The following is a 17,915-nucleotide window of genomic DNA, read 5'->3' on the forward strand; positions in this document are numbered from 1 at the left end:
GGGGCTGGGGTGTGGTAGGAGGGGCTGGTGACCCCGGGGGGGCAGGCTGGGCACTCTAGATGGTGGCCCAGAGAACCGGCCCCGCTTTCTATCCTGCTGGAGGGTTACCCAGAGACCAGTTACTATGGAGAGGGCAGAGGCGGCCCTGCGAGCCGGTGGGGCAGGTCCGGCGTGGCTGCCTCGTGCTCTCCGCCTTCGACGGCGCAGGACTGGCTCCGTTAGTGACGCTGCGTCACCGCCGCCCTGACGGGAAAAAAGATTCCCATTATTTTCCTTTTGCCAAAATAATACAGACATGATGAGTGTCTGTAGTCATGCCCGCCCCTCTTCTGGGAGAGAGAGCCAGAAACAAGCAGGGGAGGGAACAGTCATCCCCCAAACCGGGGACGGAGGAAGCGAAGCGCGCGGTACCGGTCTGAGCCCCGGTCTGAGCCCCGGTCTGAGCCCCGGTCTGAGCCCGGCCTGAGCCCCGGCCTGAGCTCCTGTGCTGAGAAGGGGGAAGGGAGCTCGGCAGGAGGACGTGGGGAGGGCTGGACCCGGAGGGGGAGGGCAGGCGGGAGAGGGAGCAGGGCGGGCCGGGGGGGCGGGGATTCGTGCACGTTCTGGCCGCCCCGTCTCCGCTCCGGAGCGCAGCGCAGCGCCCGTGGAAACGTGGAGGTGAAGGGGGCACCCGGAGTTTGGGAAGGGAAGGAACGGACGGGCTCCGAGAGGGAGTGAGATCCGGGATAAAGGGAAGGACCTCAGAGAACAGGGACGCGGGAGAACCAGGAGCAGCCCCCACCCACCTCCCTCAGAACAGAAAACACCAGGAAAGCGGCTTCCTCACGGTGCCTGGAGGCCGGGAAGGGAAATCAGTGTCACCGGGTCGCGCCTCATCACGGGGCCGTGGGGGTGCCATTTCGGAAGGGCTTTTTAAAAGCATGTGGCACACACAGTTCTCCGGGTACCTGCGCTGATTCTCGCTTTTCACGCTCAAGTGAGATAATACCCACTTAGGAGGGGGCCCTGATGGACAGCCAAGGACCCCCTGCTGGCTGCCAGGAGCCAGGATGCAGCTTCCTCAGTGTGCACCACCCCACGCCAGAACGAGAGGGCTGCCGCCATCCCCAGCCTGTGCCAATGGGGGCGGGGTGTCAGTCCCCGTGACTGTGGGGAGACAGGGACCCCGGGCAAGGGAGGACTCTGACTCTCAGCTTGGCTCTGTCTGTGCTGATCACACAGCTGGGGGCCGGCCACTGAGACGCAGAAGCCGGCGATCAGCAGTGCTGGGTGCTGGAAGGGAGCCACCAGTCCCGGCATTGGCCTGCGTTTGCAGACCGTGCTCCTACTTCAGCCAAAAGAAAACTCCAAATCACAAAACAGGATCAACTTAGGCTATGGCCAACTGACATATGCTGTCAGAAGAGTCATCCTTTCTTGGGGTTCCTGGTTTGGGGGCCACCTGCAGCTGCGCAGAGATCTGACGTCACATGATGTACACATGCGTGTGTGGCCAGGTGTCTCTCCGGGCTTCTGCCTGGGCTGCCCTGGTGAGCTTTCCTTCCTTCTCACCTGGGACTGGCTTACCAGACCCTACAGGATGATGCATGGGTCCCAGACAGGCTCACCTCCACCTGTCCTGCCAGCTTGCTCAGGGCTCCATCAGCAACACAGCTACACAGATACACAGAGTGCTGGCGAGAAGCCCCGATCTGTCTCAGCAGGTTGTGTGGTCTCGACCTTTCCATGTCTGAGTCTCTACAAAATGAGATAGGTTATTCCAGATTGTGTGCTAGAACTTATTACGAAATCATGACTATCCTTCTGGTTTAGACATTGAAGACTATTTGCTTCTGCTTTGTTTCTGGTAACATGATAGATGAACTCTCCAGAAAAGCCAGTCCTTGATTAGCACACTTAACATGCCAGATAAGTCCGAAGAAAACAACCTCTTTTGATGAGGGGTTGACTTTGAGGACAGTGAAGGCGATTCACCAGCCAGAAACACATGGGTGAGTGGGGGAGGTCTGCCATGCCCTCATCCTGGTACTCTGTCTGTCCCTGGTACTCCTGGCCTGACTTTATGGACCTCACACTCAGAGGGAGACAGCATGAAGTTGAGCATGGCGGCTAGAGCCTGAAGCCAGGACCCCCAGGACAATACCCTTATCAGTGACTAGTGACCCCTGCCCACAGAGGATGGCCATAAGGATGCATGTGAGCCCCAGCATCAGCTCTGAGGGGAGCACAAGAAGTCTTCCTGGGAACTCCTGGCCATAAGCCTGTGTTCATGTGGTTTGAAGCCCAACTGTTTACTAAATGTGTGATTTTTTAAAAAAAGATGAAAGTGTAAAGTTTTCCTGGGTTGATAGTGTCTGAAGAAAGTCAAATCATCTCTTGAGAAATGGGTTATATCAAAGTATATAGAGGACTTAGATAATTCCTAGAAATATATTCTGGATATGGAAACTTGAGTGACTTAGACAGCTCTTCCCCAAATGAAATACTTAAGTGCAAATCTAACAAAAAATGCATAAGATTTATATGCTGAAAACTCCAAGATGTTCCTGAAAGAAATCAAAGTAGACCTAAGTAAATGGAGAGGCATACCATGTTCATAAACTGGATACTCAATCTAGCCAAGATACCAATTCTTCCAAAACTGACCTGTAGATCTAATGGAATTCCAATAAAAATCCATGATGAACTTTTCACAGATACAGAGAAGTTGATTTTATATTATTATTATTTTTAAAGATTTATTCATTTATCCCAGAGAAAGAGAGAGAGAGAGAGTGAGTGAGCAGGGGAAGGGCAGAGAGGGAGAATCTTGAAACAGACTCCCCCCTGAGCACAGAGCCCAAAAAGGGCTCAGTCTCACCATCCATGACATCATGACCTGAGCCGAAACCAAGAGGTGGACATTCAACTGACTGAGCCACCCAGGCACCCCTAGAGAAGATGACTTTAAAATTTACATGGGAAGTCAAGGCATTAGAAGAGCCAAATCATTTCTCAGAAGGGGGAATGAAGTTGGAAGAAAACACCACTGGTCTTGAAGACTTTGTGTAAAGATGGTATTACCAAAGGGGTTCTGGTCACAGAGTCCAGAGACAGAGCCCCATGATATGATGGGTTGGTTTTTGGTGAAGCTTCAAAAATATGTCAATGGAGAAAACATAGTCTTCTCAGCAAATTAGGTTGGAAAGAATTGGTCATCCTTTTAAAAAATATGTCTCAATATAATCCTCCCTCTTTATACAAAAATTAACCAAAATAGATCTCAGAGCTAAATGTAAAATACAAAATTGTAAAAGAAAGTATGGGAGTAATTGTTTGTGATCTGAGAACAGGCAGAGTCACTAGCATAATTCACGAAAAGAAAAATCAATAATTGGATTTAATCAAAAGTATAACCTTTTTATCTGTGAGAGACACTCCTAAACAGATTCAAGCTGACCTATGGCAGAAAGCGTTTGCCACTCGTGTCCGGTAAAGGACTGTGTCCAGAACATACAGAGAACTTCTAAACGTTGACAGTAAGAAACAAACAACCCGATGAAGAAATGGGCAACAGACACGTCACCGAAGAGAGCGTACGGGAAGCACTTGGCAACGTTGTTAGCCACTAGGAGTGACACTCAAAACCATGGGGAGAGACTCCCACTTGCCACTGAAGCACCTTCCATGAAGCACTGTGACATGGGGCGTGGGTCGGAACCGGCGCGACTGAATACTCAGGTGCTGCTGGTGGGCTGACAGCTGAGCTGTGTGGCCACCCCGGGCGGCTCTAGAGGGCATCCGGTAACTGGAGCACACACCTAGCATGTGTCCAGCAGCCCCATCCCCCCAAGGACCCTTGAGCAGTGGGTCTTCATCAGGGCAGTTACCCGTGGTGACATTTACCAAAGTCTGGAGGCACTTTGGTTGTCACAACTGGGTTGGGGTGTTACTGGCCTCTGGAACTTAGAGGCCAGGGATGGAGGCAAACATCCTGCAGTGCATAGAGTAGCCCCCACACAAAGCATTAACTGGCCCAAGATACCAGTCCCACTGAGGTTGAAAATCCTGCCCTGTGGAAATGAAGACATCATCACAAAAAAGCCTGCACAGGAATGTTTGTAGAAACTCTGGCCTTAAATATTATAAAACCCAGAGAATAACCTAAATGGGCTTCAGCAACAAGGGAGCAGATCCACGGAGGAGCAGGAGGCGCCATGCTGCGGCTCAGCAGTGAGCCAGAGCAAGCTACTCACAGACCGACAGGGCGGGTGCGTGTCAGAGATGCTCCGCCTGGTAGGTCACCTAACCCTAACCCTGACCTGGAAGGTCACCTACCGTGAGATTCCTTGCATACTGCATTTCAGAAAGATAAAACGGTGAGAGGGAGCAGGTGAGCAGTTTCCTGGGGACAAGTGTTGGGGGAGAGGTGGTGAGCGCAAGTGTGGAGACGTGCGGGTGCTATTTGCCATCAGGTTCGTGGCGGTCACGTGAACCTGCCCTTACTAGTCACAGAGCTGCACACTCCCCCAGTCAATTTTATTGTGTGTTAATTTTAAGAATAATATTAAAAAGTTATCATTAAAAATGAAAAGAGAAGCAAAACTAGGAGAAGGATTATTGTCCAGAATATGTGAAGAGTTCCTATGCGTCAAAAGGAAACCCCCACAGACATGGGCGAAACGCAGGAATGGACATTTCACAGGAGATGGGAGTGGGCGCTCGAACAGCCAAACAAAAAGAAGAGAGAATAAAAAAAGATGTCCAACCTCTTTAGTCACCAGAAAAATACACATTAAATTAAGAGTAAGGTAAGTACTCATATTCCCCTAACTATCAGAAATCGGATAGTTCGATAAGAGGCCGCGTGAAGATACGGAGTAACTGAAACTCTCAGACACTTGAGTCACAAGAACTAAATTGATAAAATCTCTTCTGAAATCTAGCATTATCTACTCCGGGGTGTTGAGGAGTGTTTCCCTGAAAGGCAGGTCCACGTCCTAAACCCTAGAGCCCGTGAATATGACCGTATTTGGAAAAGGGTCTTTGCAGAGGGAATAAGGGAAGGACCCGGAGGTGCCGCTGCCTCAGCTCACCCAGACGGGCCCCAGAGCCGATGACAGGTGTCCTTACAGGTGGCAGAGGGAGATTTGAGCTGGGAGAGGCGCGGCCTCGTGATGTTGGAGTGTGGCCATCACACCTCAGTCTCAGACTCTGGCCCCAGGGGTGCAGGAGCGTGACCTCCACTGCCGGGCGCCTCCCATTTGAGGCTATCTGCCCAGTGGCTGCAGGGCACGGATACGGTCACTGCTGGTGGAAGTGTGCACACCGCCACGACCCAGCTAAGGAACTCCCGGATGAAGTCCCTTTCTGTAAACACTTCGCTCTGTCACTGCAGGACCACATTTCACACGTGAATTCATGCCTGCGTGTGTGGGAGGGAGCCCAAGTGCCCAGGTCCTCTTCAGGAAGCAGCAGCGGCAGCAGCCTTGCTCTGTTGTCTTCTGTCTCGCTTTCTTCTCTTCGGCTCTATTCTATCCCCTTTTCATGAAAAAATAAAATGCTGGTTGCGGCTCACAAGATTGATTTCTTAATCCACGGAGGACCACGACTGCCCCCTGGAACCACGGCCCTAAAGAGCTCTTGCCTGTGTCCGCACCGGGTGATACCAAAGGTTCATGACCTCCAAGATGGTGACACAAAGTGAGGCCGACAGCACAGCCCTCGTTGCGAGAGCAGCCGCACCTGGACACGGCGGGCGGGTGGCAACAGAGGGTGCGAATGAAATCCAGTCACTTGAATCAACATGAGTGAATCTCAAAAACACGACAGCGCGTGAGAAAGGAAGTCACGGAAGAGTATGTACGTAATGCTCTATCTGCATGAGGGTCAAAACCAAGGGAAGCAATGTCTCTCGGTGACAAGCACACGGAGGGACTCCTTTTAAGAGAAAAGGGAACGGGGAAGACTGAGCTATTCAGCTGCCCGTGTGTTAGGGAAGGGGTGTGATGCGGAGGGACCCGGGAAGTCCCCTGAGGTCCCCTTCCATGTATCGGATCTCTGTCCTCTAGCTCCGCACCTGCTTGAGTGCGGTGGGCTTTCCCTGTCACCTTCTCCTGGGGGCCGGGGCTCATCGCCCGCCTCAGACACGTTCTCTTCTTCCCTCTAAGGACATGAACTTTTCTTTGAGCAGCCGTGTTCCCGGGTCCAAACACTCCAGTGTGCTTGCTGCAGGAACGCTCTGCTGAAACCAAGTCGGTTCACGGAGCTCCTGCAGGCCGGGCTCGCATTCCCGCGTCCTCAGGTTCACGCCGCGCGCGCATCATGACCCCCTGCCCGGTTCCTGGCACCGTGCTCCATGCGGGGGCCCGAGGGGTGCCGGCAGCCGTGAACGAAAAGGTACGTCACCGTCTTCGTGACCTTTCAAAGTGATGATACGGGGTCTATGTCCGCATGTAATTTTACTGAGACTAAAGCTTGTCTTCATTGTACGGCCATAATAGAGGACATTCGGCATTTTCTTAAAAATTGGAAAATTGGAACAAAAATCTCTGAGAGTAGCAGGTGTTGGGGTCTCATTTTGCTCTTCTGGCTTTTCCCTGTCCCCATTCGTCTCTGTCTCCGCCTGCTGGGCCTCGCGCTCAGCGACAAGGGCCCGTTGCTCCTGCAGCAGCTGGAGAGGTTTTCACGCAGGGACAGATGGCCTCTCTTCTCAGACCGTCTTCTCTGGCTTTCTCTCTGCCCCAGCGAGGGGTAGGGTTTTGGATAAACCTACAAACATTGTGCCGCCAGCCTGGATCTCTCTCCTTCAGCATGTGATCATTCTAGGTCTTCTGCGGCATTTAAAGGTTGGGGAAGGGACCGCATGCTAACCCCCGGGGCCTTTACCCTTCGAGGGGGCGTAAGATGTACCCACCATCGATTTCGCTACAGCATCTCTTCGGAGACCGCCCATTAGAGTCGGAACAAAGTCTAACTCTCGGCAGCACAGCGCGCCGTTCAGCACGGGGCTCCGTTCCTCGTGCCTCCGTCCCGCGGCTCCAGCTTCCTGCGGATGGGCAACCGCGACCCCGAGCTCTCGGAACGTAAGTGAAGCCAACTGAGCAAGTGAAGATTTGTTGAACTGAGTTCAATTCATATGAATTAAACACTTACGGGCTAAGCATTGTGCCACACTTGCTGGTGTGTAAGACAGAAACTCCGGGTGCCATCCAGTCAGTGTTGACCAAAGGAAGCACAGACATGGCTCCAGAGCAGAGGCGCCGCTATAAGGAACTCGCGGCATCCGCCCAGCATTCCAAGGCACCAAGAATTCCCAGCGTATGTTCTCCTCAGATTCTTACAACGCACTGAGGAAGTGGGGCCCGTCCCCGCTGTCCCGTTTTACAAACGAGGGCATTGAAATCAGAGACATACAGTTTCCTAAGCAGAGAGTTGGAAAATGCAGGGATGCTCCAAGTCTCCAGAGCCCGGCTTCTTTGCTCTGCTCGTGAGTCCGGACCCGACCAGCCAGCCAGGGACAAAGGTCCACTGAGCACACGTCCTGGACAGGCCCCTATTTCGAGAGCCTAGCGCCCAGCAGAGAAGACACCCGCAGTGTCGCGCACGTAAAGTTCCACGTCCGTGGACCGCGAGCGGGTTCCCTGAGTGCCGTGTGCTGCGCACGGCTGCCTGCGAGGGGCTTTCGTTGGACAGAGGTTGTCTTAGGGGATTCGGACCTGCTCTCCTCTGGAGGCTGGCAACTGTGTCCTGCCTGTGGGGTCCAGCTGTGTCTCTGCAGTCATTAAAGAGAAAGTGCTCGTCACTCCCCAGCGGTCAGACCTCTCTCTGTCTCACTCTCGTTCACAAAAAATCAGACTCGCCGGGCAGCCCTTAACTCCGTGAAGTCATGCCGGTTGCTCTGGGGCCCTGATTTATTTGGGACGTGTATACATTAACTGTGCGAGGCTTCTTCTCTCTCGCTCTCAGAGGATTCTCTCAGACGGGCACCGTCAGTCATTTATGTGCTGGAGAACGTTGCCGGTCCTTTAGGAGGAAGCCAGACTTGTCACACCTACGTTAAAACTTTGTTTTATTAAATACCGTGTTCTTCAAACCCAAGCAGCTTGGGCTTGGTCTTTTTAATTCTCACTTCCCAGTAAAAAACAGCGAAATCCTCGTACTTTGATTTTCAGTTTTATTAGATAGAGGAGTTCCGTTGACTGATAGTTCTAGAAAGCCCTCAAAAAACAGTATTTGGTGTTTTCTATCCCAGATGCTTTAACCAAATGTTGTGACTCTTGGACATAAAATTCACTTATCTGTGTCTCTCATTTCGAGTGGGTGGGAGCGTCCAAAGGGAGTATTTCACAAATCCAGCTTTTAGATGTTACTAACGTACTAATGTGACAATGAACGAATTTCTGTTTAAATGGCCCATTTTGTACAGATTTAGCCACCGCCGACTAATGGATGTTCATTCGATGGGTCTTTGGATTTCCAGTCTCCACCTTAGACAGGCTCAACGGACTTCCAAGCCAGTCAAAACGCTGCCCAGGAGAAAAATAGAGAGAGAAATGTAAAATATTTCCTCTGTGTTGTCCTGATAATACTTTAAGAGTCATCGAACTTGTGTGCTCCATTTAATGACAGAGAAGAAAACCAGGTCTCCTCAGAAATATGAGAGGCCTATCAGTCAGGTGCAGCTGCGAAGGACGCAAGATCCAAGAGTGCCAGAAGCAGTGAGGACATTTAATGAGTTCCCGTAGACCGTATCTGTAGTGCTGTGCTCTGGGAACACGTCACTCCGCAGGGTTCTGGAGCCGGCTGTTCATCCTTTCTGATGGCTGCGTAATACTCCATTGTGTTTATGGACCACGTCTGCCTTATCTGTTCATCTGTTGAAGGTCATCTCGGCTCTTCCTACAATTTGGTGATTGTGGACGTTGCCACTGTGAACACTGGGGTACAGATGGCCCTTCTTTTCACGACATCTGTATCTTTGGGGTAAATACCCAGTAGTGCAATTGCAGGGCCATAGGGAAACTCTATTTTTAATCTTTTGAGGAATCTCCACACTGTTTTCCAACATGGACAGGACTGGAGGAGATTCTGCTGAGTGAAATAAGTCAGGCAGAGAGAGTCAATTGTCATATGGTTTCACTTACTTGTGGAGCAGAAGGACTAACACGGAGCACGTGGGGAGACGGAGAGGAGAAGGGAGTTGGGGGACATCGGAGGGAGATGGACCATGAGAGACTGTGGACTCTGAGAAACAAACTGAGGGGTTTGGAGTGTTGGGGGTGGGGGGTGGGTGAGCCTGGTGGTGGGTATTATGGAGGGCACGGACTGCAGGAGCACTGGGCGTTATATGCGAACACTGGATCTTGGAACCCTGCATCAAAAACTAACGATGTACTGTATGATGACTAACGTAACACAATTAAAAAAAATAGTGTTCTGAAAACACCGGCCTTGGAGCACCCGGTGGACTCTGGATTTCTGCTCTGGTCGTGATCTCAGGGGCATGAGACCGAGCCCCGCACTGGGCTCTCGGCTCAGCACGGACTCAGCTTGGGACTCTCCCTCTCCCTCTGCTCCTGCCCCCGCTCTCGCTGGCTCTCAAATATATATATGTATGTTTGTGAAACAGGAGGGAGAGAAACCCAGCCCTCTCCTCGGGTCTGTCACTGTCCGTGCACTGGCCCTTCCCTCTCTCCCCCACGAAGTGTATGTTGACAGTATTTGGTCACACATTACACAAACTCGAAGAACAATCAGGGGAGGAGTTACTCATGTTTCCATCATCCCAAAGGTGACCAGTGCTGCCATATTGGTCTATAGACTTCCAATTAGTTTCTTTTTTATACAAACAGACATATTTATGTATGTACAAAGAATTGGTTCCTACAAACTCTTTGGAACCCACTTTTGTCCCCTAACAAATGATCATAAACATGTTCTCTTGCCAATAAATATGTCTATGGTTGTGCAATATTGTATTGTGTGGATGTAATTGTACATTTCTAATCCCTGTCAAAGGATTTTTTATTAGTCTCAGGGGTAGAATTCTGTGATTCATCAGTTGCACACAACACCCGCGCTCACGGCCTCCCGCGCCCCTCACGGCCCGTCCCGCAGCTACCCCTCCCCCACGCCGTCCCCTCCAGCAACCCTCAGTTTGTTCGCTAGAGTTAGGAGTCTCTTACGGTCTGTCTCCGTCTCTGGTTTCATCTTGTTTTATGTTTTTCTCTCTTCCCCGGTGGTCCTCTGTCTCATTTCTCAAATTCCACACACGAGTGAAATCATACGATAGTTGCTTATTTCGCTCAGCACAATACCCTCTTTGTTGCAAATGGCAAGATTTCATTATTTAGTGGCTGAGTAGTACTCCACTGTGTTTGGAACCACATCTTCTCTACCCACTCACCTGCCGATGCATGCCGGGCTCTTTCCAGAGTTCGGCTACTGTGGACGTTGCTGCCATGAACACTGGGGGCACCTGTCCCTTCGGATCCCTATGTTTGTTTGTATCCTTTGGGGAAATACCTAGTAGTGCAACTTGTTTTTTTAGTTTCCCCTAATTTTTGCTCTTACAAATAACTGTGATAAATATTCATGTGAGTATATTCTTGAGCTTGTCTTTTTATCATCATCTTTGTTGACTAATGGTCACAAGACAGCTGCCTCAGCTCAAAGCAGCTGCGTCTCAAGCAGGAAGGTAGGGGCGATGGGGAAGGGAACTGTTTCCTCGTGAAGACGTACCTTTTCATTGGTAAAATAAAGAAAAAATGTTACTAGAGTATTCCTCGACTGCCTCACCTTATGCCTCACGACATGAGCTCTGCCATGAACATGTTGCAGACCCTCCCGGGCGGAGTGGAACAGGAGACCCACGGCTGTTTCAACCCAGTCATGGCTCGTCCCTGGACTCGGGGCAGGGGCTGCCTTCTCCCAGTATGAAGTGTTTTCACCCCATCAGACCAAGGTGGGGGCCGTGATAGCAGGTAAGACAGGAGGACAGGGCTTCCGGGCAGCAATGAAGTGTCTTTGGAGCGGTGGGCTGTACTGAGAGCCCAGAGGCAGCTTCCTCCCCACTCAGGGGCTTTCACTACAGGAGAAAACCCCTCACCAAGATAGAATTGTATTAGAGATTTTTAAAAAAATATTTTATTTATTTATTTGGCAGACAGAGATCACAAGCAGGCAGAGGAAGGCAGAGAGAAAGAGGGAAGCAGGCTCCCCGCTGAGCAGAGAGCCCGATGCGGGACTCGATCCCAGGACCCTGAGATCATGACCTGAGCCGAAGGCAGAGGCTTAACCCACTGAGCCACCCAGGCGCCCTGTATTAGAGCTTTGTATCCTCACTTGGCCTAACCAGTAATGTCCAGCCCTGAGTCCCTGATGCGGCACCTTCCCTTGGGTGAGCGGCCAGCTAGCCAGCGGCAGGTGGACTGCACTGGACCACTTCTATCACGGAAGGGGAGGCACTTTGCTCTCACTGGAATAGACACTTACCCTGGATATGGATTTGCCTTCTCTGCTTGAAGTACTTCGGCACAAACGACCAGCCACGTACTTACAGAGAGCCACGTCTACCACAAGGTATTCCACACGGCATTGCTTCTGGCTAAGGAGCTCACTTCACAGCAGAAGAAATGCAGTAACGGGTCTGCACTCCTAGGGTTGACCGGCCTCACCATGCTCCCGTGAAGCAGTGGGTTTGATAGAACGCTGGAATGGCCTTCTGAAGACTCAGTTAGAGCCCCAGCTACGTGGTGACACCTCCTAGATATCACCTGTAGGTGGTGACACTTCATAGGGCTGGGTCAAGGTTCTCTAGGAGGCTGTACGTGCTCTAAATCAGTGTCCAAGGTATGGTGTCGTTCCTCCCCCAGCCAGGATTCATGGGTCCAGGAATCAAGGTGTGGAGATGCCAGTGGCATCACTCAGCATTACCCCATGTGACCCCCTGGCAAAACGTTTGCTTCCAGTCCTACAACCTTATGCTTTGCTCTCATGAGGGTTTTAGTTGCGGAGAAGGGAATGCTTCCACTAGGGGACAAAACAATGATTCCATTGAACTGGAAGTTAAAGCTGCCACTCGGCCACGTTGGGCTCCGATGCCTCTGAATTAATAGGCAAAGAGGGGGTCATTGTGCTAGAGAGGGTGATTGATCCTTATTACCAAGGGGAAACAGGACTGCCATTCACAATGGAAGTAGACAAGAGTACGTCTGGAATCCGTAGGGTGTCTCCTGATGTTACCATGCCCTGTAATTAAAGTCAGTGGAAAATACAAGAACCCAGTGCAGACAGGGCTAGTTGTGGCCCAGACCCTTCAGGAATGGGGGTTTGGGTCCCTACCAGGTAAAGAATGACAACCCGCTAAGATGCCTGGTGAGGACAAAAAGAATACAGAACGGGTAGTGGAAGAAGGTCATCGTAAGTACCAGCTATAGCCAAGCGACCGATTGTAGAAGAGAGGACTATAATTTTCAAGAGGATTTCTCTCTTATTTAAGCTATAGGATCTCAAGAAGAAGAGTGAACACCACGCAAAGACATGTCATCCTCTTCTGGGGAGAGAGCACGTGAGCAGCTGTACGCAGCATGGTTGTACTGTGGGAGGCAGGGGTGTGGCTTTGTTCATGTCTTTACATGGAGATGCAACATGCTTTGGGCCACGTATATGGTGCCAGGTTGACAAGGGGTGGACTGTGACCATCAGCTTTATGTGTCCACTTGGCTAGGCCATAGTACCCAGCTTTTCAATTAGGCACTAATCCAAGGGTTGCTGAGAAGGTGTTCTGTAGGTGTACTTGATGTAGACGACCTACCGTCAGTTGCACTTCCGTAAGGAGATGGTCCTGAGAGATCTGGTGGGGAGGGGAGGAGACTCGTAGAGCAGAGCAGAGCAGAGCAGAAATCTTCCCTGAGAGAAGAGAACCTCCCTCGTGTGTGGGCTCCTGCCTGGGCAGCCTGGGGGCCAGCTTACAGATCTGGACCTGGGAAGCCAGGCTCCACGGTAGGCTAAGCCAGTCCCTTCCTGTAGATCCCGCCCCCGCCCCGCCCCCACCTCCGTTGCTAGATGTGCTTCTCTTGCCCTAGTGAGTCCCCGACTGATAGAGACACGAAGGCTTGAAACTCAGAAAGTAGATTCTTCCTGCTTTCTCCAGCTCTCCATCCAAGGCCAGATGGATTCACTTTGAGCTTTTGAAATATTTTCACACAAAACAAGAATGCCATGTCAGTAATCATTTTATTTATATAAAATAATAGAATGGATATAACATGAGATTTCAGGTTCATATATATTACCCTAAAGGTTATAATTTAATCTGAATGTCAGTGTTCATCATGCCCACAGACCACACACCACACCGGGTCCGTGGTACCGATGTACAGAGTTGTCCTGATCAGTGGGTTTAGAGGAGAGAAGTTTCTCTAGCAACTAAACAGCTTCTGGGGCCTCTATTCAGCCAGAGATCCCGATCCTAGGTAATCAGCCAATTTGGGAATGGCAGGAGCTACTCGTTCGCAGAAAGGGACGTTGGTCAAGGCCAGCAGCATTTGGACCACGGTGCTCCGCAGATGAGCCTAGTCTGCCAAGGTCACAGAGACATTTGATATAAAAAACACTGTTTGTTAAGAACTCACAGATCCTGTAAGACGCTCATGGAATTTCTATGAAAAGAATCACCATATTTTGAAAGAAAGATTGCAATCTGACCTCTTTGCTTAGAAGTCCCAGGCATGTCCCATAACTGCTAACGCTGAGACGATACCCCACCTTGGTACGGCCCACAGCGGTCTGCAGGGAACGTTCCCACAGTCTCAGTTAATCTTCACAAATGCCTACAACAGCAAAGTGGACTCCTGTTTCTTTGTGATCTGCATCTGTTGGACCCTTTGTGGGTCAGGAGTGGGGACAGTGCTCCGTGGCGAAGGCGTGTCTGCTGGAAGGTACAGGGCTCGTCTGCGCTCAGGCCTGGTGACTGATGAAGGTTGTCCGCTAGCCCTAGCCACGGCGACCACGGGAGCATTTACACAGCCCCCCCCCCACGTGGCCTGGACTCTCTTCCCACATGGGTAGGGGAGTGGGATCGAAGCCTCTGCCTGGCACCCCACTGGTTGGGCAGTAAGAGGCCCCCAGGGCAGGGAAAGCAGCCCACCCTCCGGGGACAACGCAGCCTCCCGTCACCCTCACACCGGCTGACTCTGATGTCTGAATGCGAGGGTGTGACAGTCCAGAGTGGCAGCCAGACCAGGATGTGGGGGGGGGGGGGTTGTTAAACACGACGTCGGGGCCGGCATGCCCGGTTCTCTCACTTACGCCTGAACTAGTCGTACTGACTGCGGTTTGTGCTGTCGTGGCTCAGTGACTCATCGAAGAACGAAGATCTCATGAGAATATTCTGGGAAGTAACTGAGCTAACCAGGTCAGGTGCTTACAGCGTGCGGGTTGGGGGTTGCTCCTGTCACCGTCGCTCCCATTCCTGCCTGGCCCCCACGAGCCCCCCATCTTATGTGGTGGGCTGTGCGTGGCCACTGTCCACGCAGGGCCCCAGCAGCCCAAACTAGCCATGTTTAATTTAACGTGTCACCTCTTGGCAAGCACCAGGGAGGAGCCAGGAGCCCCAGGGCTCGCACATGCGAGGGAAAGGCAGCTCCTGTAAGAACGAGACTGTGCCAGGGTTCGCGGACCTGCGTCGCCTCAGTGTCCTGGGTGCAGCCGCGCAGCGCTGAGCCCCGTCTCCGCCGGGGCTGACGCGGGTCCCGGACAGAGGGGCATCAGTCTCCCTCTGCCCACTGCCCCCCACTCTGTGTCCGAGGCGGGGTTTCTGGGCCTCGGCTTCAGCCCGCCGGGCAGCCCCGGGGCTTAGGGGCAGCAGAGAGGCCGAGTCCTCTGCAGACGAGGGGGCTGGGAGAGGGGCCGCGCTGACTCCAGGCACCAGCGTGGTCTAAGCTGCCGCCTGATTTCTGCGGTTCCTCTTCTCAAAGCTGTGTCTTCATCCTGGCTGTCGGGGTCCAGGGCAGCCCACCCGGGGGAAAGGAGCCCCTGTGAGGGCTCGTCGCTCGCCCTCACTGCGACGTGGGTCCGCTGGAAATGAAGTCAGGCAGCCAGTGAACACCTCCTAGGGACTCCCACGTAGAGTGACGCCCCGGTTCAGCACACGGTGTCCACCAGGCGTGGTGCTGGGCTCCGTGGGGTCGTGCTCCAGGCCGAATTGGGTCCCCAGAATTCCTAAGTCAAAGCCCTAACACCCAGTCATTGCCATAGAACATGACTGCATTCAGATGTCGGGTCTTCCAAGGGGCGGCCAGGTGAACTGAGGTCCCTGGAGTGGCCCCGATCCCACGTGACCCGTGTCCTTCCAGGAAAGGACTGGATGACAGCAGGCAGACAGCAGCCCTGCCGCACCTCAGACGTCCCGCCTCCAGACGGCAAGAGCCTGCATCCGTGGTCTAGGCCGCCCGGTGTGGGGTATTTTGTTAAGGTCACTGGAAAACGGACATAGCTTGTAACAAAGTCTCTCTTTTTTTCCCCATTAAAATTTTTTTTCCTTCCAAATTATTTGTTTGTTGTTTGTTTATTATTAACATATAATGTATTATTAGCCCCGGGGTACAGGTCTGCGAATTGTCAGTCTTACACACGTCACAGCCCTCACCATAGCACACACCCTCCCCAATGCCCATAACCCACCCCCTCTCCCTACTCCCTCCCACCGGCAAGCCTTGGTCCCTTTTATGAGATGCAGAGTCTCTGACGGTCTGTCTCCCTCCTGATCCCGTCTTGTTTCATTTTTCCTTCCCTACCCTCGGCAGCCCCCAACCCTGCCCCTCAACTTCCTCATGTCAGGGAGATCATATGATCGTTGTCTTTCTCTGATGGACTCATTTCGCTCAGCGTAATACCCTCTAGTTCCATCCACGTCATCGCAAATGGCGAGATTTCATTTCTTTCGATGGCTGCATAGTATTCCATTGTGTATATGAACCACGTCTTCTTGATCCATTCATCTGTGGATGGACATCTAGGTTCTCTCCATAGTTTGGCTATTGTGGACATTGCTGCTGTGAACATTCGGGTGCATGTGCCCCTTTGGATCACTACGTTTGTATCTTTAGGGTAAAAACCCAGTAGTGCAATTGCTGGGTCATAGGGCAGTTCTATTGTCAACATTTTGAGGAACCTCCATGCTGTTTTCCAGAGTGGTTGCACCAGCTTGCATTTCCCTGCATCCTCGCCAGCATCTGTTGTCTCCTGATTGGTTAATTGGAGCCATTCTGACTGGTATGAAGTGGCATCTCACTGTGGTTTTGATTGTGTTTCCCTGAGGCCGAGTAACGTGGAGCACTTTCTCACGTGTCTGTTGGCCGTCTGGATGTCTTCTTCAGAGAAGTGTCTGTTCATAACAAAGTCGTTCTAAAAATAAAAACATGTCAACAAAGAGGCTTTCTCACACATCCACCAGCTACTCAAAGCCGTTCGTTTCTCCCCCGGGGCCTCCCGGTTCACTCACGACAGCTAGCCCGGCCTGGGAGTGACCTCGGGACCAGGGATCCTCAGGTGGACCTGGGCTGCGGCCACAGAGACTCACAGGTCCCGGATCCAGGGTGCAGCATGGGAACCAGAGAGCCAAACGCTGCCGTCCCCCATTTGTCTAAGTGGGGTGTCCGCGTGCGCAGCCCCGAGATCGGACGCCATCACCAAACCAGCCCGAAACTGAGCCCTACGTCCTACAGCCTCGAGATGTGGGAGACAGGAGGAGAGGCCGGACAGCAAGACCCGGAGGCGCAGAAAGTCCAGGCGCAGCCCCGGGGCCCTGGGAAGAGCGTGTCTCCAGAGGACGGGAACATCTGTGGGGTGAAGCACCACACACTGAGTCACTTAGCATCATTTGATTTTGTTTTAATTTTAAACTATTGTAATTTATCTATACTGGTCCATGGAAAAGCAACCTGTGGATTTTAATGGGTTTTAATGGATTTTAGTGGATTTTAAAGTCAACCCTTTCCCTCAGGAGTATGCACATGCACACACGTGTCCACACACGTGTCCACAACACACACACGTGTTCACACACCACACCTCCTGCGTGTACATGTGCACCTACGCACACGTCCCACACATGTACACGTTCGCACGTACGCCACACCCACACATACTTGCACACGTGCACACGTCACACACACGTGCTCACACCACACACGCACATACACCTGTGCACGGCGCACACATGGCACTGCTGTACATGTCCACACGCACACTACCCCACACGCACGGCTCCAGCGCACCCTCCTCTCCAAGTCAACCACCGCTGTGCACGTCTTCCTCTTCCTTCCTGGGCCCTCCCCTCCCCTGCCCGCAATCACCGATCCGCCTCCGTGGGCACGTGCTGCCGCGTTCCCACGTCTGTATAAGGCGAGGCCGGGCACCTCCTCCTCTTCCAGGCTTTTCCCGCCACACGGAAAGCGACTGTGAGACGTACCCCGGTACTGCGCATCCCCTGGTCTGTTCCTTCTTACTGCTGAGGGGTACCCGGTGTGTGGACACACCACGGGCTGCATCTCCATTCAGTTGTTGGGGACACTTGGGCTGTTTTCAGTCTTCAGCGGTTTTACACACACCGCTGCGAACGTTTGTGTGCAAACCTTTGCATGAGAGCTAAATGCTTAAACCCTGGGGCCGGAGGAGAGCTGGGTCCCATGCCAGGTGTATGTCTGACGTTTTCAGAAGTCGCCAAAGGGGTCACACCCTCAGCAGGGCCTGACAGCTGCTCTGCGTCCTGGCCAACGCTTGGTATCCTCAGGTTGGGTTTTTTGTTTTTTGTTTTTTAATTTTTAGAATTTCAGTTTGGTGTGTAATGTCCTGTGAGCTGTTTTTTATTGGACATGCTCCAGGTTAGCGTTCAGGGGCCTCGAGCCCTGTTTGCCCTCACCCCGAGCGTC

This window comes from Mustela putorius, unplaced genomic scaffold, assembly GCF_011764305.1.
Source record: "Mustela putorius furo isolate JIRA1106 unplaced genomic scaffold, ASM1176430v1.1 tig00000551_pilon_pilon_pilon, whole genome shotgun sequence".
NCBI classification, from domain to species: Eukaryota; Metazoa; Chordata; class Mammalia; order Carnivora; family Mustelidae; genus Mustela; species Mustela putorius.